The sequence below is a fragment of the Acomys russatus genome, chromosome 16 (genome assembly GCF_903995435.1).
Source record: "Acomys russatus chromosome 16, mAcoRus1.1, whole genome shotgun sequence".
Lineage (NCBI taxonomy): Eukaryota > Metazoa > Chordata > Mammalia > Rodentia > Muridae > Acomys > Acomys russatus.
The window spans coordinates 1,486,052-1,508,929 of NC_067152.1; the positions used below are offsets into that span (position 1 = coordinate 1,486,052).

Here is a 22,878-nt window from a genome sequence, read left to right on the forward strand (position 1 = left end):
AAAAAAAAAAGACATGGAGGCGAAAATGCCTTTTCCATTCAAGTTTTTTCTCTTCCTTCTACAAGCCCCACCTTTAGAAGGGCTCTTCACAGTGTCCTCACTTGGCAGATGGGGAAACTGAGGCACAGAGGGACTGAGTCATGTGCTCAAGGTCAAGCGCTGTGGCAAAATGTTTGACTGTCTACCTCAGAAAGGACGCTGTATCCCTTCTGAGGTCGGGTAAGGAAATAAAATATGTTCCTGTGCCTTTCTTGAGGTGCTTGCCCCTTCACCCAGCCACGATCCTGTGCAAAGGCACAAACTCGCGCACGAGAGGAGCGGCATGGATAGACATGAGGAGAGGAGCCATGTCTGCCACCAAGGCAACATCGAGTGCCAGACATGAGCAATGGAGCCAGCAGACAGTTCACCCCTAAGCCTTAACTCACCCAGATGACACGACGTAGAGAAGATATGAGTGTTCCCTGGAGAGCCCTGTCCAAAACTGCAGATTCATGGGCAAAATAAATGTCAGCATTGTTGTAAGCCATAGGCTTCTGGCAGCTTAATATGCCATATTCAATCACCGGAGGAGCAGCAGAGACCGAATTTGAACCGAGAAAGCTGGCTCTAGAGCTGTTCTTGCAGCGGGTCCAGCTATACAAGAGGCAGAGGTCAGAGGTCAGAGGTCAGAGGCACATCTAACTTCATTAGCCCCTCGACCATCTGATGCTTCTGGGTTTTATTGTTGGTTTGGTTGGTTTTGGTTTGGTTTTTCAATCCCTGCTATGTTGTGGAGATTTGGGGGGAAATAGACTAATAACACCCGTGCTCCAATGGGAAGTGACGAGGTAGGATAACGTTAGGCGGTATGTATGGTAGATTGATGTGACTCAAAGGGGACCAGATGGCCAAGGAGGCCTGCTTCAGGGGGGTACCCCTGAATGACCTCTCTGAAGGCAAAATGAAAAGGATGTGATAGATACAGAGAGTGAAAAGGACAGGGTACGGTTAGGAACAACACCGGGCTTAGGTTCCGGCCCCATCCCTTTCTAGTTGTGATGTCCACAAGAAAACAGCAATGACATGCTACTGTCATCCCCACAGGTAAGGGCTGTTCCAGGGAGTAACTGAGCTCACACACATGGAGCAGGTGGCCAGAGACCGGCACAGGAAGAACTATATACCCATAACTACAGTTTGAATCCTGCAGAGACCAAGACCCCAGTGGGAAGCCCAAGGCCCCAGGGACCACTTGGTCTCCTGTCAAAAACCATACTAACCAAAGCTATTGGGGAAGAGTATACACAGGGGTCCGAGAGCCTGTCACCTGATGCATGGATGACAAGAATTAGAGTGGGGGGAGGGGATGGAAGGAGGAACACAGGCCTCGCCAAAGGAAGCTAACACACAGTCCATTCCACCCAGCCCTGCAGCCACTCTGAGTCATCCCCTAGAATCCCTTCCCCCAAAGAGCTCAGGAGGATGGGGCTGGAGGTTGGACTCTCACTCTCCGGGTGCCACCCTAAAGGCAATGAATATCCACACATCCCAAGATGGGGAAGCCGGTTTCTCAAGGCAGCGAGGGGGGGAGGGGCAGGATAAGGAAGGCTAGTGAGAGGGCCGAACTAGGCAGGGGAGGGGAGCATCAAGCAGGGCAGAAACCCTGCTGGGGTAAAGCATCACCTGCCATCACGCTCTCCAGCACCCTGGAGAGCACCCAGCAGGTGGTTGACACACAATAAGACAGGTGCCCAGAACAAGCACAGTGCATGCAGAGACATGCCAGGATCTACAAAGATCTAACAGCAAGGCCTCCAGGACACACAGTGGCACCCAGCACAGGTGCATGCGTGGGCGCACACACACACACACACACACACACCACCACCACCACCACCACCACCACCTCAGTCCTGCCTGACCGCCGCTCTCCTCCCGCTGCTCTGGGTCACTTCCAGCCACCGACCCTGGCTGTACTAAGGTCCTGCAGGTGCCCATCCCTGACACCATCTGCTGATCCAGCCCTGGTAGGTTCCAGCCAGCCCAGTGTGACCCAGGACAGAGACTCTCTGTCTTGTATCTAAGTCAGGAAATGGAGGAGAGGTGAGCTGATCTTCAGAGAAAGGTGCAAATCTAGCCTGGACAAAGCAGAGGGGTTGGCTTGGCCTGGGTCTCAGCCCAAGCCTGGATTTGGTATTCTACATGCCTTTGAAGCCTTCTCGCTTCTTTGCAACATAAGCAATGGGCAGGAAACTCTTATCCATATCTGGATGCCCTAAAGAGTGACAGCAAACAAAGAAAACACACACACAGAGAGAGAGAGAGAGAGAGAGAGAGAGAGACAGAGACAGACACACAGAGACACAGGGACAGAGAGACAGAGACAGACAGAGAGACACAGAGAGAGGGTGAGAGACAGAGACAGGCAGAGAGACAGAGACAGAGTGAGAGACAGAGAGGTGGAGTGGGGGGAATAGTAAGATCAGGCATGAAACAGAACTTCCCACTGGAGAGATATCAAAGCCCTGAAAGAGGTGAGGAGTAGACGGATATGGTGGCATTTCAGGTTTTTTTTAAAAACTAAACTTATTAGAACAAAAGCCACTCTCAATTACAGAGGCCAGACCTATCTTTAAGTGACTGCTGAACCTCCCCAGCCTCTGTAGGGTGTGACCTTGCCTGTAGAAAGAGAGACGGAGGCAGTGACCTTTGTAATGCCAGCTCGAGCTGTCTGTGCCTGAGCAGGAGGCAGCTGGGTACTCCCTACAGCATGACCTCTCCTGGAGGGAGTGCCACGTTGCCTGGAGATGGGGGAGGGTAGGGCGAAGAGGGCCACCTGGTACCATGGCAACAGGCTCTAGATAAGGCACATCCTCAACCTCCTTAGCAGATCATGGCAGGACCTAAGTGTTTGCAGATAACACCTCCTCTGTCAAAGAGGGTGTGATAGCCCAGGAGGAGCAGTGAACACATGGGAAAAAGAAAAGTGAGGAGGCTGGAGGGGGCCAGACCCTGACATACAAAGTCAGCTTGGCTCACACTCTAGGACTCCCTGAGTAACTTTCAACAGTTCCTTTTCTTCCCTTCTGTCACCATCCCTGTCCCTCAGGCCAAGCCTGTGCTATGTCCCAGACACCTCCTAACTCCAGGTATCGAGGCATGAGCACGCGCGCGTGCGCGTGCACACACACACACACCCTAACCCTGTCCTCCAGCATTCTGGGCACTTCCTGCCAGTCTGTTATGTCTCCTGTCTTTCTCTGGGCCTCCCCACCCCCTTCCCTGTCCTTTCCTGACTACCGCCCAGACCAGTTCCCACGACCATCTGCTCCAAACGCCAGCATCCACCCTCCCTCCACTCCTCCTTCAAGGACCTGCTTCCAAGCGACTGCTCTCTCGTCCTCCTCTGCCCACTTTGGGGCTCCTGCACCCTCCCGAGGATCACTGGCTCCAATTCTCAGACCGTGAACCAGATCTATTCAGGCCTGGAGAACTGGGCCACAGCCCCAGAGGCCCCAACAAGAACAGAAGTGTGGCCCTTGGGCCTCAGATTCCACAGCTAGGAAGGGTCTTAGGGGTTGTCTGCTCAGTCTCTACCCCTACAGAAGGGAGCGAGGATCTGTACCAGCAGCCCCTGCTGCCTTCCCAGCTGCTCTGAGCTATTCCATCAGTAGTGCCCTTAGCCAGATACCCAACGGTCCAGTAAAGAGCCAGACATACAAGCATGTGACTGAAATTCCAGTACTTGGGATCAGGAGTTCAAGGTCAGACTAGTTTATATGAGACAGCCTCAAAAAAATTTTTTTTTCCAACAAAGGCAGGCACAAAGATGTTATCCACCTATAACTTCAGCTACTTGGGTATGAAGATGACCATGGGGCTACAGAGCAAAATCTTGTCTCAAAAAACTAAATAAAACCAGGTATGGTGGCAAATACCTTTAATCCCAGTATTTGGGAGGTAGAGGCAGGCGGATCTCTGACTGACCTACAGAAGGAGTTTCAGGACAGCCAAGGCTCTATCTAAAACAAAAACAAAAACAAAAACAAAAACAAAAAAACAAAATCAGGCAGGCATCATGCTACACGCCTTTCATCCCAGCACTCGGGAGGCAGAGGCAGGCAGATCACTGTGAGTTCAAGGCCGCTCTGGTCTACAGCATGAGTCCAGGACAACCAAGGCTACACAGAGAAACTCTGTCTCGAAAAACCAAAATAAATAAATAAATAAATAAACAAATAAAAATTTTTAAAAAATCATAATACCCAGATAAGGAAACTGAGACTCAAAAAAAACTAGGTCAACTTGCCCCAGGCCAGTGTGCTGGATATCTCAGAGGGTCACTGCAAAGCACCTCTGCAATGGGCAGCCATGCCCCGTCCCAAGCCCAGATTGGAGGCGGCATCTTCTAATTGCCACACACCAGAGCTGAGTGCAGTCCTTCCAGGCTCACTTTGCAGAAGTGGTGTGGGTCCCCACAGAAACCCGCATGAGCTTTGCTTGTATGTGATCTGGGAGCTAATGGCCGTGAAGCCACCCTTGGGGGAAAGAGAACTGCTAATGGTTTCTCTCTGCAACAGAGCAGTTCTGAAACTCAGCGCTCAGGCTCCTCAGGAGACCTCCAGGAGAAGAGTGGCAGATGGTAAGAAGGCCTCTCTGCATCGCCTACCTTTCCCTTCCCTCTACCCTCTGCCCCACTGCCCTGTGATCACTTTCCAAGTAAACCCCGGGGGCAAGCCCCAGGTACTCCTAGAGTAGCGAGTGGGAGCAGACACACAGAGAGTGGGGGCTGCAGCAGCAATCCCTCACCCAGGTCTCAGCGGCAGCCCATTGTCACCAGAGAGAACCCTGCCCTGCTCTGCCGCCGCCACTGCCGCCGCCACTGCCACCGCCACCGCCACCCATGCCAGGGCCCTTTCCCTTTAAAGTTCAAATCATTCTGACTCAACCACACTTGGTCACATTTGTTTGCCTGTCCGTTGCTTTGGGGAATTGCGGGTTTGGTTTTGAGTTTAAATTTGTGGCTTCTGAGATAGGGTCTTGTTTTGAAGCCCAGGCAATCCTCCTGTCTCTGCAGTCCAAGTGCCAGGATTACAGGCATAAGCTGCCACACATCAAAAGGGATCATAGGAAAGAGAGAGTGGAAGGCTACGGAGGTGTCCCTCACAGGAGGACCTTCTGGAACAGAGAACACTTCCTGTTGAAGTAGGGCACCCAGAGCAGACATAGAGTCCCACCAGTTGTGAGCTGACCCTTCCCGAGATAAACATCTGCCCCTGCCCCAAAACAACAACCACAAAGCGTCTTTGCTTCAACATGCCATCCCATCCCAGACCCCAGCTTTCCCCAACTCCTCAACATATAGAGAGGGAGGACGGACTTGAGGCAGCTTCCAGACACCGGAGCAGACATATCCCTAGAACCCGGCAGCCCAGAACCCTTGCTTAGTAGTGACGTCACAGCCACTCCCGAGTCCTCAGGGAAATCACTGCCTAAGACCTCACAGGCCCTGAGTCACTCCCAGCATCCAGGCAGCTGTGCAAAGCTCTCTGTTTATTCCTCGTCCACAGCAAGAGGAACAGAGGGAATGAGAGCCTTCTTCTCCAAGGGAAACTGAGACTTATGGGGCTCAAAGGATGGCCCCAGTGTCACAAGGCATGCCCCATTAGCAGTCCAGACAATTCTAGTGACCCCTTTAGAGGCGATTCTGATGGGGGGGCATTCAGAAGCTGATTCCTAAAGTCAGCCCAACACCCCCCCCCCCGTAAGCATGTAAATGCCCTTCAGATTTGGTAAGGGTGAAAGTGAGGTAGAGGAAAGAAGGGTGCCCTCTATTAGCTCCCAAGTCCAGCCATAAGAAGTGTGGACAAAACCAAAGTACAATCTACAGACTCCCCCTGTCCTGTAAACAGGACCCCAACCCGGGCTGACATTGCCACACCCACCCAAGGCTTCTAGAAATAAGCATGAGGCTTCAGGCCAGCCCTGGCCCACAGGTCCACGAAAGTCTCTAGACCAGCCACACCAATCCTACCTCCTCTCCTTGGAACAGGCACAAGCTGGCCTGGGGACAGACAGGCTGGGGCTTCTGCTCTTGCCAGTGAAAACAAATCCTTCCCTCCCCAACCTGCAGCCTAGCTTCAGAGACCTCTTGGGGTTCCTAGCTTCTTTCCTGCTTACTGCCACCTGTAAACACCCACGTCTGACCTCCATCTCGGTCAGCGTCTCTCACCAGACTCCAACAGGGGGTTGACCAACATATCACACACACACACACACACACACACACACACACACACACACACACACACACACACACGCCCCTCTTCACGATGTGTGTGCGGTGCCGCACCCGTGCACCCTGTAACCCTATCTCACAAACAGAACCCAGTGAGCCTAACTACCCGGCGCAATTGGCGCACGGAGCTCACCAGGGCCATCCGTGCTTTGCCTACACACGCGTCCATTCACACAGCATCCACTCCACTTCCACGCTCAATCACACCCAGGACTCGCATCCAGATGCACGCCGGCTGTGAAATCACAACCCGCCCCGAGCCACTGACCTTCCCACACTCCCGACGTGGACCGAATGTCAACAGTCAGTCCAGCCTGCTCACCCAAACGCGCGCGCTGCCCGGCGCGGCGTCCACGGCTCTCCATCCGGATCGAGCCCCCTCCTCCTCCTCCTCCTCCTTCTCCTCCTCCTCCTCCTTCTCCTCCTCAGAGCGGGGGTTCCCTCACTGCCCGCCCAGTCGCGTGCACCGTCACCGCGGCGCGCACACACGCACACCGGCCGGCACAAAGCTGCGCCCCGCAGCCCGCCCGCGGCCGCTCGCACACCTGGCGGGCGCGCCCCCGGCCTACGGAACGCGCACACGCAGCCGTTGCCCGCGCCCGCTGGAGCCCGCGCTCCCGCCTCTCGTGGCCGTTCGGAGCTAGGTCCCGGCGGCGCCCACCGCGCGGCTGCTGGAGACTCAGTGAGAGCCGGGGTATCAAGAGTAGCAGGTTTGGGGTACAGCAGCTCCTGAGTGTCAGGCGCCCTGGGGGATGCTCACATAGGCTCACCCCAGGACTGCCCCTGACGGTTCCTCCTAACAAAGGCGCGGGGTGGGGCTGGCCCTGGGGACCTAGGGGAAAGGAGGGAGAAGCCTACCTGCCCGCAAAGGTTCCTGAAGGACAGAGTACACGACACTGGGGGGCTGAAATGCAGAAAGAACCGTGGGTTCCTAAAGGGGCTCTCAAAAAAAACAAAAAAAACAAAAAAAAAAACGTACTATTGGAACTTGGAAGTGGAGGACCATAGGGTCTGCCTAAGAAAACCCGAAGCTGACCCCTGCCTGAGACCTGGCAACCTACAGTTCTGGTTCATTCCCTCTGCAGACACCATCCCATCTTCCGCCAAACCAAAGATGCTCCTGAACTTGAAGGTGTTGAGGGACCGATGTTCCAGCATTCTCCTTAGCCCCCACAGCAGGCAGCCTCTGACATGCACCGCTAATAAGAAGCCGGTTCCCTAGAGGCAGCACTCAGGCAGCTTAAGCCCTAAAACGTCCTTTATTTGCACGGAGACCTTCCTCAGTCCTACCCGTTGGTCACAGCTCATTCTGTTCTGGCCACAATGTTCTTTCTGCTTCTAGAACATACCTGGCACGTGCCATTTCCCTTACAGGGATATATTCTTACATCTGTGTCCTGTGTGCCCCCCCTCGCCCCAGCTAACGCCCTCACTAGTACCTTCTCCACATGACTGTCCCTTTTTGTGGTCCAAGATCTCTTTCCACGGCCCCACACAGGTCACTTATCCCCATGCCCTGTTTCAGACTCCCTAGCAATCTGATCGGCTTGACAAACTATCTCCATGTTTGCATGTTGATGGTTGGCCTCTCACACTAGAGTGTGCGTCTCAGGCAGCCCGGACCACTCTAACCTCAGGATCTGACCCACAGAACAGTCACGATGGTCAGACGGGGAGGAAACTGAGGAGAGCAGAGATGGGCAGGCCACAGTCTGGGTCCTGAAATGTCAGCTGCTGGGGCACTGGAGGACAGGCTCTGGCATGGGATCCAGCAGGGGAGAGGAGTTGTCACTGCCCACAGAATGAACAGGACAAAGGGCACCTCCTTCACTTTGGATCCTGCCCTGAGCACTTGAACCCCAAGATTCCAGTTCTGGGAGGCAGAGACAGCTCAGCAACTCAACACCAACCAGATCCTCAGGACACATGTGGTATAAGGAGAGGATGGAGACCTGAATGTTGTCCTCAGACCTCCACATGCAAACCGTGGCACACACACGTGCACACACACATCATAAACGCAATTCTAAGAGAGTAATAAATTGAAAATAGAAACAACAACAACAAAGATGAGTGCTCACTCTGGTCAGTATCTGAAACAGAAGCCACCGGATCAGATCCCTAAAGGAAACTGACGCAGACAGGATCAGACAGCAGCTTTGATTTTACCGCATGCCTGTCACGCTATCCACCACCAGCCCCCTTATCCTCAGGGAATATGTCAAGCCCTCTGCCCCAGTGAATCCTGAAACCAAGTTCAATGCCAAACTCTAAGTGTACCGTGTCTTATCATACAAAGATGTCTTGGAGGACTTTAATCCCAGCACTCAGAAGAACGTAACTCTCCGAGTTTGAGGCCAGCATGGTCTACATTATGAATTCCAGGCCAGCAGGCGTACCTTGTGACACCCTGTTTCAAAAAAAAAAAAAAAAAAAGAGAGAGAGAGAGAGAAAAGGGATTGGAGGGATGGCTCAGTCTCGTAGAGCTGTTTTTATAGAGGACCTAGGCTTAGTTCCCAGCACCCATATGGCCGCACAACCGTCTGTAACTCCAGTTTCAGGGGGTCTGATGGCCTCTTCTTGCCTCCACCAGCACCAAACGAACACATGGCACACATATAAACAGGCACACAATGCATAAAATAAAAATAAATCAGTGCTAATAATTACAGAACTCTCAGACTTGCGATGGTTTCAATTACAAGTTGTTGACTTTAGGATTGTGTGAAAACAATGTTTTTGAGCTGGGTGCAGTGGTGCACACCTGTAATCCCAGGACTCAGGGAGGCAGAGGCGGGTGGATCTCGGCGAGTCCGAGGCCAGCCTGGTCTACAAAGCAAGTCCAGAACAAACAGGGCTACCCAGAGAAACCCCATCTGGGAAAAACAAAACAAAACAGAAAGAAGAAGAAGATTTTGGGTCTTTTTCTAGGCTGGAGATCTGCCATAGATACTCTCCTGAGATGTTGGACAACAGCCATGAGCTACAGCATTCAGCTACACTTTGCAAGGGTAAACAGTGACACTACAGTGCACAGTGGTGCCAGCATCTTTGGTTTTTGTTTTGGTTTGGTTTGGTTTGGTTTTTGTTTTTTCGAGACAGAGTCTCTCTGTGTAGCCTTGGCTGTTCTGGACTCACTTTGTAGACCAGGCTAGCCTGGAACTCACAGCAATCCTCCTGCCTCTGCCTCCCAAGTGCTGCGATTAAAGGTGTGTGCCACCACCGCCCAGCCACCAGCATCTTTGGAATAGTTACTGGATATAATCAACACATTATTGTAAAACAGGCTAAGCTGTCATGTTCAGTAGGTCAGATGAGTGAAATGCACTTAACGTTTTCAGTGTACAGTGAGTCTGCTGGAATACAGCCCGTTGTAAGCTGAGCATCTGTGCATTCAAACCAACATGAAGTTGAGGATCTTCATCCTTTTCCCATAAAGGAAGCACTTTACAACTCTTCACTGATGCATCAAAATTGTCGGCATCATTAGTCTGGGACTTTGGGGGCCACTAAGTAAGAGAAGCGTTGCCTGAACACAAGCGCTGAGATGCCAGGACCATGGGCCTGACAGCCAAGGCAGCTAAGTGACCAACAGGTAGGACTCATGCACGGTGTGGGTTCACTAGGCAGAGTGACTGATGATCAGTATCCCAGATGGGACAAGCCAAGAAGGAACACGATTCCACAGGCTGCTCAGAACAGGCTTCTCAGAACAACGCACAATTTTAACCTTACAAATGTTTCTGGAACTTTCCATTTACTACTCTCAGATTATGCTTAGCTATTAACTGACAATTGAAACTTAAACCTCAGCTAAATGGGGCTTACTGTGCTGGGTTTGGACCTGCACGTCAGCATCCAGGATGGCTTGGATCCCACTGCTGCCATCTAGCATGCTGACATGATGCCTGGAATCCGACTGTCCACAGTGTCACCAACATGCAATCCACATCCATCCTAGAAGCATCCATAAGCATGCCGAGGAGAACTCCAGGAACAGCAGCCTACTCGCCAGCCTCCTTAGCTACAGCCCTTCCCCCCCCCCCCCCCACCCCCACCCCGCCCTGTTCCTCTGTGTCACCTGAAAGGCTCTTATGGAAAACGAGAATATTTTCTTGCGGAAACGAACATTCGCTCGATCACACTTCGCCACCCCCAGTGCAATTTCCAGTCTAGAAAACTAATCAGATAAACAGCAACTCCCTGGCAGGGTGGGTTCTTGGGGGACTCACTCAATAATAGCGAGCATCCAGTTTTTCCCTAAGTTTCCCCCAAGCCAGTCTCTTTAATAGCAGACTCTGACACCTGAATGGGGACTGATGTTCACCCTGTTAGTAGGGGGTGTCTGTGTGGCACCGTTTTCCCTCTTCGCAGTCGTAGAAATCACCTTCCAGACCCCTGGCCTTTGGGTGTGTGCCTTTCGCAAGAGAGTCAGTGGGCGCAGAGGTCACCAGGCACACTCTTTCACAGTTGTTATTGGCCCCTAGGTCTCAGCTCCTCCAACAGCACGGACGGCGATGCCCAGATCATCACACAGCTGCGCAGACTCAGCCCATCCATTCCCACAGAGTGCTTAAGTGACACACAGAGAGCATTAACAAAATAAACAAACAAAAAATCTGGGTGTGGTGGTACACCTGGAATCCCAGTGCCTGGGGAGCTGGGGCAAGGAGGATTGGGAGTCCTTGGCTGGCCTGAGCCTAGGCTACAAAATGAGATCCCGCCTCAAAAGGAAAGAAAATAATGCTAAAGCTGGAGCTGCAGTTCAACCGGTAGAGCACTTGCCTGGTGCATGCAAAGCACTGCATAAATTGGGCATCTTTTGAGTACAAGTATTTGAATATAAGTGACACAATAATCCGCGCACTGGGAAGGTGAAGGTAGGAGGATTAAAAGTTCAAGGTGCTCGCTCATCCGCTGCCTATTGAATTTGAGGCCACCCTGAGCTGCATGAGATCCTGTTCCAAAGAAAATAATAATAATAACAAATGATATTCTGTCACACACAAAAAAATTAATTGTGGCCACTGAGCTATAGCAGACGCCTCAAGTCCCCTGAGCTGTAGTCTGTCCAAGGGTGAAATATGGAGTTATTTCAAAGTGTTCCATCCTGTCATACCATTGCCTTCCTCCTCCGAGGAGCCTGGCTTGCCACCCTGGGATCTCGAAGTGCATCCTTTCCTCTGACTCAGAGAGTGGAGCAGTTCTGTTAGCCTCAGATCAGCTGGCAGGAGTCCTGCCTCCCAGCTCCCTGCTCATCAGTTTGGGGTTCCCTCCATAGTCTCAGAGTTTGCCTCCTACCAGCTTCCCCGTGAGCCCATGTGTAAGTCACTCGCTGGCTCTTTCCTTGGGACACTCGTGGCCCTGGGATGCAGAGAAGAGCATGATGGGACGGTCCCTTCTCTTCATCCCAGAGAGCTCACAATGCAGCCGGGCATGAGCACAAGGACAAACAGACCAATTAGACATGTCAAACAGTGGTGAGAGGGGGAAAGCCACGTTATGTCAGATGGCAGTTGGCATGCAGGGGTCTTTGTAGATGGCCAGTGTGTCCATCATGGTCACATGACAGTTCCCCAGGGCAGCCCCACCAGACTCCTTTATAAACAGTCACAATCACACACTTGGATTTCACAGTAGAGGCTGGGGGGGGGGTTGTTTTTGTTTTGGGGGAAGGGTTGTTTTGTTTTGGTTTTTGGTTTTTGGAGACAGGGTCTCTCTGTGTAGCCTTGACTTTCCTGGACTCGCTTTATAGACCAGGCTGGTCTTGAACTCACAGCGATCCGCCTGCCTCTGCCTCCCAAGTGCTGGGATTAAAGGTGTGTGCCGCCACACCCAGCTTATTTTGGTTTTTAGTGTAAGTATTTTGTCTGATTGTGTGTCTGTGCACCGCATGACTGCCTGGTGACCACAGATGCCGGAAGAGAGTAACAGATCCCCTGAATCTGCAGTTACAGCTGGTTGCCGGCAGCCACAGGAGTGCTGAGAATGGAGCTTGGGGTCTCTGGAAGAGCAACCTGCTCTTAAACACGGGTCCATCTCTCCAGCTCTATTTTTTACATTTGTAAAATTTTGGGGGCAGGGCTGGTTGGGGGAAGGCTCAGTGGTTAAGAGCACCAGCTTCTCCTCCAGAGGTCCTGAGTTCAATTCCAAGCACCCACTTGGGTTCACAACCATCTATAACACGAAATCCAATGCCCTCTTCTGGTGTGTAGACATATATGCAGATAAAACACCCATATACATAAAATATGAAATAAACAAATCTTAAGAAAATTAGATTTTCTTGGGAGGCAGAGACAGATGGACTGATGTGAGTTTGAGGCCACAAAGTGAGTCCAGGACAGGCAAGGCTACACAGAGAAACCCTCCCTATCTAAAAAAAAAAAAAAACAGATTTTGTGTGTTTGTATGTGTGTGTGCATGTGTAGTGTGTGCATGTGTAATGTGTGGGTGTGGTGTGTGTCATGTATGTTTGTGTAGTGTGTGCGCGTGCATATGTGCATGAGTGTGTGTGTGTGTGTGTGTGTGTGTGGTGAGAGTAGAGCCATTGCTCCTCCGAGAGCTGGAGTTACAGTGTGAGACACCCGATATGGTAGCTGGGAGCCACATTCAGATCTCCTGAAAGAATAGTACTCACTGAGCTATTTCTCCAGGCCCTTCACTTTTTATTTTGAAACAAGGCCTCACTGAGCTAGACATGTATGCAGGCATGTGCACGGGGAGCTCACAGGACAAGCCTCAGCAGTCAGTTAGCTCCTCCCACCCAAGGAGGGGTTCAAGGATTGAGCCAGCCTCCCTTTTAAAGAACCAGCTGATCTCCAAGCCTGAGAAATCGCCCCCTAGCGTCACATTCTGAAGACTTGCGATGTCCCGAAGGGAGGGGAAATAAATGTAAACCCATTTTACAGAGGAGAAAACAGGAGCCATGAATTGACTCCCTTCTGGGCATCGCTTCAGCTGAGGAGTCCTGGTCACCACGGAGGACCAAATTTCCCACTGTGCATTTACAGTGTAGGCTAGCCGTAGGTGCCAGCAGGAAACCTGGACCCATACAAAGATTGAGAGGGCTGGGTATGGTGGCCTGTGCTTAAAGGAAACAGAGGCAAGCAGATCTCTGTGTGTTCAAGGCCAGCCTAATCTACATAGCAAGTTCCAAGCCAGCCAGGGCTATAACAGTGAGACCCAGTCTAAGAAAAAAAGTGAAGAGGTGTAGGGAAGGGGAGAAGGGACAAACAAAAGTTTCTTTCACCTGGAAGGAGACTCAAGGTCAGCGCGGCTGAGGATTCTGTGCTGCTGGGGGCTGTACAGCCACTGGAAGGCTGTCAGTGTCCGCTCTTCTATTCGGAACCGCCCTTCCTGCACGTACCTGTGGAAAAAACAGCAAAGTTAGGTGCAGGATCTGCAGAGCTGCCTCTTGTCTGCCAGAAAAGCCCTGTTTGCACAGGCCACACTAAAATGGCTCTGGTGAGGGAGAAGCTTGGAGGAGCAAGTCTCAACTCAACCGGCAGAAAGGAAGGCTTTCTAGAAGTTTGCTGCTCAGGATGGAGATGAGTCGCTTGGAACTGATGAGGTCCCCCATCACTGGACACATGTAACCAAATATCATGCCTCAGAAAAGGACTATCCAGGCTAAGACAATGGTGTGTGTGTGTGTGTGTGTGTGTGTGTGTGTGTGTGTGTGTCCATGCACTCACACCTGTGCGCGTGTGTGCACTTGCCCACACATACACATGTGGAGACCAACTTGTTTGTTTGTTTGGATGGCTGGTTTTGATTTTGGTTGGTTTTTTTTTTTTTTTTTTTTGGTTTTGGTTTTGTTTTGTTTTTTGAGACAAGGTTTCTCTGTGTAGTCTTGGCTGTCCTGGACTCACTTTGTAGACCAGGCTGGCCTTGAACTCACAGTGATCCCCCTGCCCCTGCCTCCCGAGTACTGGGATTAAAGGCATGAGCCACCACCGCCTGGCTTGATTTTGGTTTTTTGAGACAGGATTTCTCTGTGTACCCTTGGCTGTCCTGGACTCGCTTTGTAGACCAGGCTGGTCTCAAACTCACAACAATCTGCCTGCCTCTGTCTCCTGAGTGCTGGATTAAAAGTGTGAGCCACCACGCCCAGCCTGAGACCAACGTTATATGTCATCTATCACTCTCCACCTTATTTTTCAAACAGGGTGTCTCCCTCCACTCCCCCTGGGGGTCCACCTGTGCCCACATGCTCCAGCTATGAGGCTACAGATGCACTGGGGATCCAAACTCAGGTGCTCCCTCAGCAAACACGTTACCCACTGAGCCATGTGCCCAGCCCAACACTGGACTCTGTGCTCTCACTGCAGAAGGACTGCCCGGAGTGTGACTCGGGAAACAGTGTCAGAACCAGGCCGGCCACACCCTTACAGTATTCTCAGAGTCCCTGGTCCCTGGAAGACTCGGAGAAGCCAGACTGGGCCAAGGGAACACAATGGAAAGGTAGTCTTTCTCCTACCCTGGCCAACCCTTATTTGTAGAGTCACGCATCCATCCATTAGTTCAGCATTATTGCATTCCTAACGCTGTGATCCTTTAATACAGTTCCTCATGTTGCAGTGACACAAACCCCCCAACCATAAAGTAATTTAGTCTCTACATCATAACTGTAATTTTCTACTATCATGAATTACAACGTAAATATCTGATATGCAGGTTGTCTTAGGTGACCCTGTGAAAATGTCGTTTGCCTCCACCAGTATGGAGCTGCGACCCACAGATTGAGAACCAATGCTTTGGAGGATGAAAAAGTAAGCAAAGTCCCTTTCCCTCCAGGAATCTCAGTCCTATGAAGAGTATCCAAAAGTCGCCGAAATAAGTACATCATGCAAACATACTTCTGCACTCCTGTAATCCCAGCGTTTGGGAGGCAGAGACAGGAGGATCACAAGTTCAAGGACAGCCCCACGTATGTATTGAGTTCCAGGACAGCCAAGGTTGTATAGTGTGATCCTGTCTCAAAAAGGGAAAGAATTAATTAAGCACATGATCAGTCATTACTACAGCATTCTGCTGCATTGCCATGAGAGAGGCAATTGTCACCAGCTTTCTGAAAAGCCTCACACCTGTATAGATTCTAAATGCATTTCTCCATCAGCGAGGTGTTTCTCCTCTGGAGACTTCATCTACAGATAATGCAAACCAGGATAGATGTGGGATGTTAAAGAAAAAAAGAGGGAGCTGAAGAAATGGCTCAGAGGTTAAGAGCACTGTCTGTTTGTTCTTCCAGAGGTCCTGAGTTCAATTCCCAGCAACCACATGGTGGCTCACAACCATCTATGCCTTCTAATGCCCTCTTCTGGTATACAGGTGTACATGCAGATAGACCATATACATAAAATAAATAAATAAAATCATTTTTAAAAAGATAAAAAAGAAAAAAAGAAACTGCTGCCAGAGAGATGGCTCAGATGTTAAGAGCACGTGATGCTCTTGCAAAGGATCCAAGCTGGATTCTAGCACCGTACAGCTAGCCGCAGTAACTCCAGTCCCAGAGAGTACAGAGCCATCTTCTGGCCTCTGCAAGTAGTGCATGCACATGATACACACACATACATATGCAGGCAAACACTAAAAATAAACCTTTTTAGAACAACAAAAAAGAGTGGAAAGATAGCTCAGAGGTTAAGAGCACTGTCTGCTCTTTCAAAGGTCCTGAGTTCAATTCCCAGCAACCACACAGTGGCTCACAACCATCTATAATGAGATCTGATGCCCTCTTTTGTTGTACAAGTATACATGCAGGCAGAACACTAGAACACTGTATACATAATAATAAATAAATAAATCTTTTTTAAAAACAGCAAAAGACAGAGATCTGAACCCACCCACCCCCTGCCAGTAGGGACTAGTTAAATAAATTATGGTGTGACTGTTCAGTAAAGCCATGTGCAGCTGTTAAAAAAATAAAAATAGGTGCTGGAGAGATGGTTCAGAGGTTAAAAATACTGACTGCTCTTCTAGAGGTCCTGAGTTCAATTCTCAGCAACCACATGGTGGCTCACAACCATCTATAATGTGATCCAATGCCCTCTTCTGGTGTGCAGGTGTACATGCAGGCAGAACACTGTATACATAATAAATAAAAAATTTTTTTTCAATAAAAAAATTTTTTAAAAATAAAAATAAAGTGCCAGGCATGGTGGCACAGGCCTTTAATCCCAGCACTCAGGAGGCAGAGGCAGATGGATCTACAAAGCAGCCAGCCTGGTCTACAAAGCAAGTCCAGGACAGCCAAGGCTACACAGAGAAACTCTGTCCCCCTCCCCGCAAAAAAAAAAAAAAAAAAAAGCTTTAAAGAAGGGTGTTTATGTATGCTATCATGGCATCCCCAAGATTCACTGCTGGGGGTCGGGTAATCAGGTACAGGGCGTCATAGGTAAGAGCACTGCTTATCTTAAATATACAAACTCTGAAGACGTAAAATGTAATAAAAGTTATTCCCTGGCGTGGGTGTGGAGTAGAGTGGGTGAGGAGGGCATGGGAAAGTGATTGTGTGTCAATGTAACTTTCTCATAAGGGAAAGCTATTAGCTATCCTGAAAGTGTGTGTGTGTGTGTGTGTGTGTGTGTGTGTGTGTGTGTGTGTGTGTGTGTGTGTTTAGGACAGGGCAAGGTGTAATGGGGTAAATATTGTGCAGCTGATATGCTATTGCTTAGCAGAGCCCAAGCCATCTGCTTAGGGAAGAAATTTTCTAGGGACACCGTGGCAGTGCGAGGGACAGCTCTATTCTGCTCAGGGTACTGTAGCAGTCCTATGGGCACAGGGGCCTCGGTGACACGTTGTTACTTCTCACAGTCCTGCAGTGCAAAATTATGGCACCCTGTCCGGTGAAGGTCTCTTCTGGTGGGCAGATAGCCTCTCCCTCATTGTGCCATCCCATGGCAGAGAGGAAGCCCTTTCCCAGTGCTTCTCTCTCTAAAACAGTGTCTCAGGCCATTGAGATGGCTCACAAGGCAAAGGAACTGGCTGAACAAACCTGGAGACCTGAGTTCAATCCCTGGAGCCCACATAAAGGCAGCAAGAGAGGACCAGCTCTGCGAAGCTGTCCTTGGACATGTGTGTCATGGCACAAATACATGCATGCATGCATCCACATGCACACATGCTGGAGTGCATTCACGCTGGTGCGCGCGTGTGCACGCACACACACACACACACAGAGGTACATCTTTTAAGTAAAAATAAAAAAACTGGGCATGGTGTTACACACCTTTAATCCCAGCATTCAGAAGCAGAAAGCAGGTAGATCTCTGGTTTGAGGCCAGCCTGGTCTACAAAGTCCCAGGACAGCCAGGGCTACACAGAGAAACCCTGTCTTTAAAAAAAAAAAAAAAAATGCAGAGTCTTGTATATCCTAGGATGGCCTCTGAAGAAGACCTTAAACTTTTGATCCTCCTGCCTCCACTTCCCAAGTACTGGAATTACAGGGATGAGCCACCACAGCTGGTTCTATGAGGTATCGGGGAATCGAACTCAGGGCTTCATGGATGCTAAGCAGCACTGTACCAACCGAGCCACATCTCCAGCCCATGTCTCTTCTTATAAGGACATTAGTCCTGCTTGCATCAGCTCCACTTAAGCCCCTCCCACAGCACCTAGCCACCTGCTATCACCATTGGGCAGTTGGGATGGTAACCTGTGAATCTGAGGGGACACAGACACCCAGTCTGTGACAAGGGCTTGCTAGGAAAGAGGAGTGGTGTGAGAACTCAGCAGAAGGATCTGGTGAGACAAGGCGGGGCCAGAGCGAGGCGTCTTCGAGGCTCTGACAGGAGGCCAGGGGCCTAAGGGCAAAGAGCTGACAATTGTTCCCGTTCTCCCAAACCAAAGCTTCTGGTGCCTGCCTAGCCCATCACCCAGTGGGCTTTCAGGAAGGTGGTCTTGGCTGCTGGGTGGGACAATCTTGAACAGAGGCAGGGGAGTGTCTCAGAGACAACGGTGCTGAAGTTGGATGGACGACCATAGGAGGGCTTGCCCCTGAGCCAAGGAGTTAGGGTGGCAGGACCTGCTGCTGCGGTGGGCATAGGTGGGGCTCACGGGCAAGACAATGCCACTCGCTCCAGACGAGAATAGCTTTGGGAAGAAAACTCATGACTCCTGCCTGGGGCATGGATTTTACCACGCCCCTTCTCCCTGCCCCTCTACCTTGCCTTAAATGCCTCCTTCAGGAGGCACTGAATTGACCATCCTATTTTGACACCAATTTTCTGCCTTCTCCCAGCCTTAGATTCCTCAGATTGACCCAGAGAGAGATGCTTTGGCCATGTCCATAGAAACCAACCACACCAATAAACTAATGAAATGAACAGAGTGGCTGGGGAGTACTATATGGGGAAGATCATCTGGGAGGACTATATGGGGGAGGACTATATGGCGGAGCACTATATGGGGGAGCACTATGATGACTTTGGTGCCATTGGATTGTGAACCATATGACAATATTATGTTTTCAAAAAGTGAATAATCTATTTTTAATATAAAACCTCTTCTGATCCTGATGTCCTAAGTAGTAAAGGCCAGAAACATCCCAAGAGACCATCCATCTGGTCTAACAGCTGTGTCTTATAGATGAGGGTGTAGGGCCCAGATCAGGCACAAGGCCACGCCCAAGTTTCCAGCCACACATCAAGCTGTCCTTGATCCCACTAGGCATATATGGGCCTCAGGCTGAGTAGGGCCACTCAGCAGCCGTGCTCCCCTCCGCAGCTCCTTCACACATCACTTCCCCTTCCTCGTGCCCATCTTGCAGGTGCACGGCTGGGAGGGACTGCCCTCCATTCAGCAAAGCGGCTTTGAGGTAGCTCAGCCTGGGTTCCAGCCCTAAGTGGGGAAGTTTCTCTTGTGAACTCCAAAATTTTCATGCGTAAGGGTGAATGCAATAATCAATATATATCTACTTTCAAAGACCATTGCAAGGTTGGGGGGTGTGTTGGGAGGTGTTTGTTTATTGTAGTTTGTTTTAGTTGTTTGTTTTTGGAGACAGGGTGTGTGTGTGTGTGTGTGTGTGTGTGTGTGTGTGTGTGTGTGTGTGTGTGTGTGTGACCTTGGCTATCCTACAACTAGCTCTGTAGACCAAGCTGGCCTCAAACTCACAGAGATCCTCTGGCCTCTACCTCCCACGTGCTGCGATTAAAGGTGTGTGCCACCACTCCCGGCTTTGTTTTGTTTTGTTTTTTATTTTTGTTTCGTTTTGTTTTGTTTTGTTTGTTTGTTTTTTAAGACAGTCTCATTCAGCCCAGCCTGACCTCCATGGACCTAAGTGACCCAGGCAAGCACTGAAGTCTTTATTCTCTGGCCTCTTCCTTAACAGCTCTGGGATTTCAGGCCTGATCTACCACCCCACCCTCTTGTTTCTGTACCAGCCTTTCCTATTCTGTATGCTGCATCCACACACGGAGAGTCCACGGCCCTGATCCCTGTGTTCTTCTCAAACATAGCCTCTCCTCACCTGGGAATGCTCCTAGCTGAACCACCCTCCCTCCATGTTTGCCCCAAACCACACTGCCTCTGAATCTGTGCCCAGCCTCTCAGCCAGAGTCCAAGTCAGACCTAAGATTCTGGGATTTGTCACTGTTCACGGCACAGTGATGGCAGCCTGCCTGAGAGTGAATTATTTACAACGTGCCTCTCAGTCTCTCCCCACTGGAGCCTGATCCAGCTCTGGGATCTTGCAATACTCCCCGCCACAAACCCTTCCTCAGCCCCTGATATCCAAGCCAGCCTGCCATAAAAAACCACAGTAACAAAGGTGTCAGCTCATCACTCCCTTGGAAATGCTCTGCCACGGATGATCTTCAATAACGAATTCAATTCACTCTTAGGAACTGTGTTTGAAAACTGGATATCACAGAATATAAGAAAAATGGACCATTAGCAAAAAATGTCCCGACCACCCTGCTGTGTATCTGAAATCCCACTCAACAGTTCTTGCAAGGAAATTAGCTATTTCCCAGAGTTTTGTTTTTGTTGTTGTTAGTTTGGCTTGGCTGTTGGTTTGGTTTGGTGTGTGTGTGTGTGTGTCTGTCTGTCTGTCTGTCTGTCTGTGTCCATGTGTATATCTCTGTTTGTATGTGTCTGTCTGTCTGTCTATCTGTCTGTGTGTCTGTCTCTCTCTCTGTCTCTCTCTCTCTTTCTTTCTGTGTGTGTGTGTGTGTGTGTGTGTGTGTCTGTGTGTCTGTGTGTGTGAGAGAGAGAGAGACAGATAGACAGACAGGCAGGCAGACAGACAGACAAGAGACTAGAGAATAAAATCAGACTTTGTGCATGGTATACAGAACTATACCCTTAGCCTAAAGGCTAACTCTTCAATCTTCTGTCAGCAATTAAAACTTGAGCAATGGTGTGCTGGAGAAATGCTCAGCAAATGGCTTACACCCACCTATAACTCCAGGTCTAGGGATCCAACAACTTCTTCTGGCCTCTGTGGATGCATGCACACAGAGAGACACACCGAGATACATACACCCTAAATAAATAAGTAATAAATAAATATTTTTAAAAATTAAACAGCTGGGCAGTGGTAGCACATGCCTTTAATCCCAGCACTCAGGAACCAGGGCCAGGTAAATCGCTATGAGCTTGAGGCCAGCCTGATCTGCAGAGTGAACTCAGGGCCAGCCAAGGCCTGTCTCGAAAAACAATAAATTAATTAGTTAAAGAATTAAACAATGGGCCAATAAGAGCACTCAGTGAGTAAAGGCTCTTGCTGCCAAGCCTGATGAGGCCAGGACCCACATGGTGGAAAGACAGAACAGACTTCTTCCGAATGGCACACATATACCTTCTTGACAAATTAATTAATCAATTAAAAAAGTTAACAAGAACTAGTGTCTTCATCCCTGGAAGAATAAAAGCTGAGACCCAGTGCAATGGTCTGAACATGTGTCCCAAAATTCCTCTGTTGAATCCTAACCTCAGGGGCATGATGTCAGGAAGTGAAACTTTACAGCAAGTAAGCCAATCTGGAGGGGTGAGCCCTGGTAAATGGGGTACCAGCCTTCTGACAGAGACCCTGGAGGGCTAGCCCCTATAGCACAAAAAGACACAGTAAGACATCTCTGTCTATCAGGAAGTGTGCCTCCACAGCATACTAAATCAGTTGGTGCTTTGATCTTGGACAGGATTATGAGAAATATAACTTTTCTTGTGTATAAGCTTCCAGCCCATGGTGTTTTATTACAGCAATCTGGACAAACTAAGGCAGCTATGGCTAGTGACATTTGGATGGGCATGCAGGTCACCCCTAGAAGGGGTCAGGAGGACATCATATGCCCGTAAAACATCTAAGGAAACCGAGACTTCCCCACACTGGAAGTTACTGGGTCCAGACCACAGAACCTTTGTGGCAGGTCAGCACTGTAACTCCTGGGGCAGTACTCTTTCCCAAAACACACTCTACAGTTGCCAAGAAAAACACAGCCAGGAAACATCCAGCAAAAGCAGCGGAGACACGGGATTCCAGAAACTGTGAGCTGCACCATGTGGAGTCCAAGCAGCATGCAGCACAATCTCTCAGAAGCTCCTCTAAGGGGTCAGGAAATGGTGTCCTCAGGGTAGGAGATGCAGAGCCTGGAGGGCATCCCCAGTGTGAGCCATGCCTGAAGCCAACATTCCCAGGGCAACTCAGATCTGGGCATTGGTTAGTTGGTTGGTTTGCCTTAGCCACTTTGGATTCAGAGCTTTGTTTTGTTTTGTGTTTGAGGCCTGCTTTAATGTCTTGCATAATGGTAGCCCCTCTGCTGAGATCTACTTTAGTTTTTAGCATAACCATAGCTCCTCTGTTGAGGCCTGCTTTCATCTTTAGCATAGCTGAAGCCATTTTGTCTTTAGTCTCCATTTTGATCATAAGGTGAAATTAAGTTCAAGTTCTCAGGCTCTGCCTTCCTGATATAAAAATAGCCTTTTAGGGCCGGGCATGGTGGCGCACGCCTTTAATCCCAGCACTTGGGAGGCAGAGGCAGGCGGATCGATGTGAGTTCGAGGCCAGCCTGGACTACAAAGCGAGTCCAGGACAGCCAAGGCTACACAGAGAGACCCTGTCTTGAAAAACAAAAAACAAAAAAGAATAGCCTTTGACTTACAATTCAATAATTGTTGAATTTCTGCTTCAGTTAAAGATAACTGTATGTTCTGTTGGAGTTAAATTATAACACTTTGCTTTTCTCACAGAAAAGGTAGGGAACTGGAAAGCCCCCCAAGCTCCTCTACCCTAATCCCCAGCCAATCAGCTAAGAATGCTTTGTCAGGTACCTAGGCACAATGTGCCTGGAATAGGATTGATTCTTCCTGTTTGGTTATAGTCTTTAAAAAACTTACTCTGGGGCTGGAGAGATGGCTCAGAGGTTAAGGGCATTGGCTGTTCCTCCAGAGGTCCTGAGTTCAATTCCCAGCAACCACATGGTGGCTCACAACCATCTATAATGAGATCTGGTGCCCTCTTCTGGCCTGTAGGTGTATGTGCAGACAGAGCACTGTATAAGTAATAATAAAGAAATCTTTAAAAAAAAAAAAAAAAAAAAGAAAACCTTACTCTGACCTGGAGGTGACAGGAGCTCCACAAGAAAAGCAACAGA

General features: G+C 49.8%; 1 protein-coding gene across 1 annotated transcript in view; it reads right to left on the reverse strand.

Annotated features, from left to right (window-relative positions):
- Rap1gap2 (RAP1 GTPase activating protein 2) overlaps positions 1–6,665 on the reverse strand; it is a 212,556-nt gene extending 205,891 nt beyond the window's left edge. The window contains exon 1 of the mRNA XM_051157936.1: positions 6,549–6,665. The gene's annotated coding sequence lies outside the window, so the exon portion shown is untranslated. The remainder of the gene's footprint in view (positions 1–6,548) is intronic.
- Between the last annotated feature and the right edge of the window lie 16,213 nt (positions 6,666–22,878).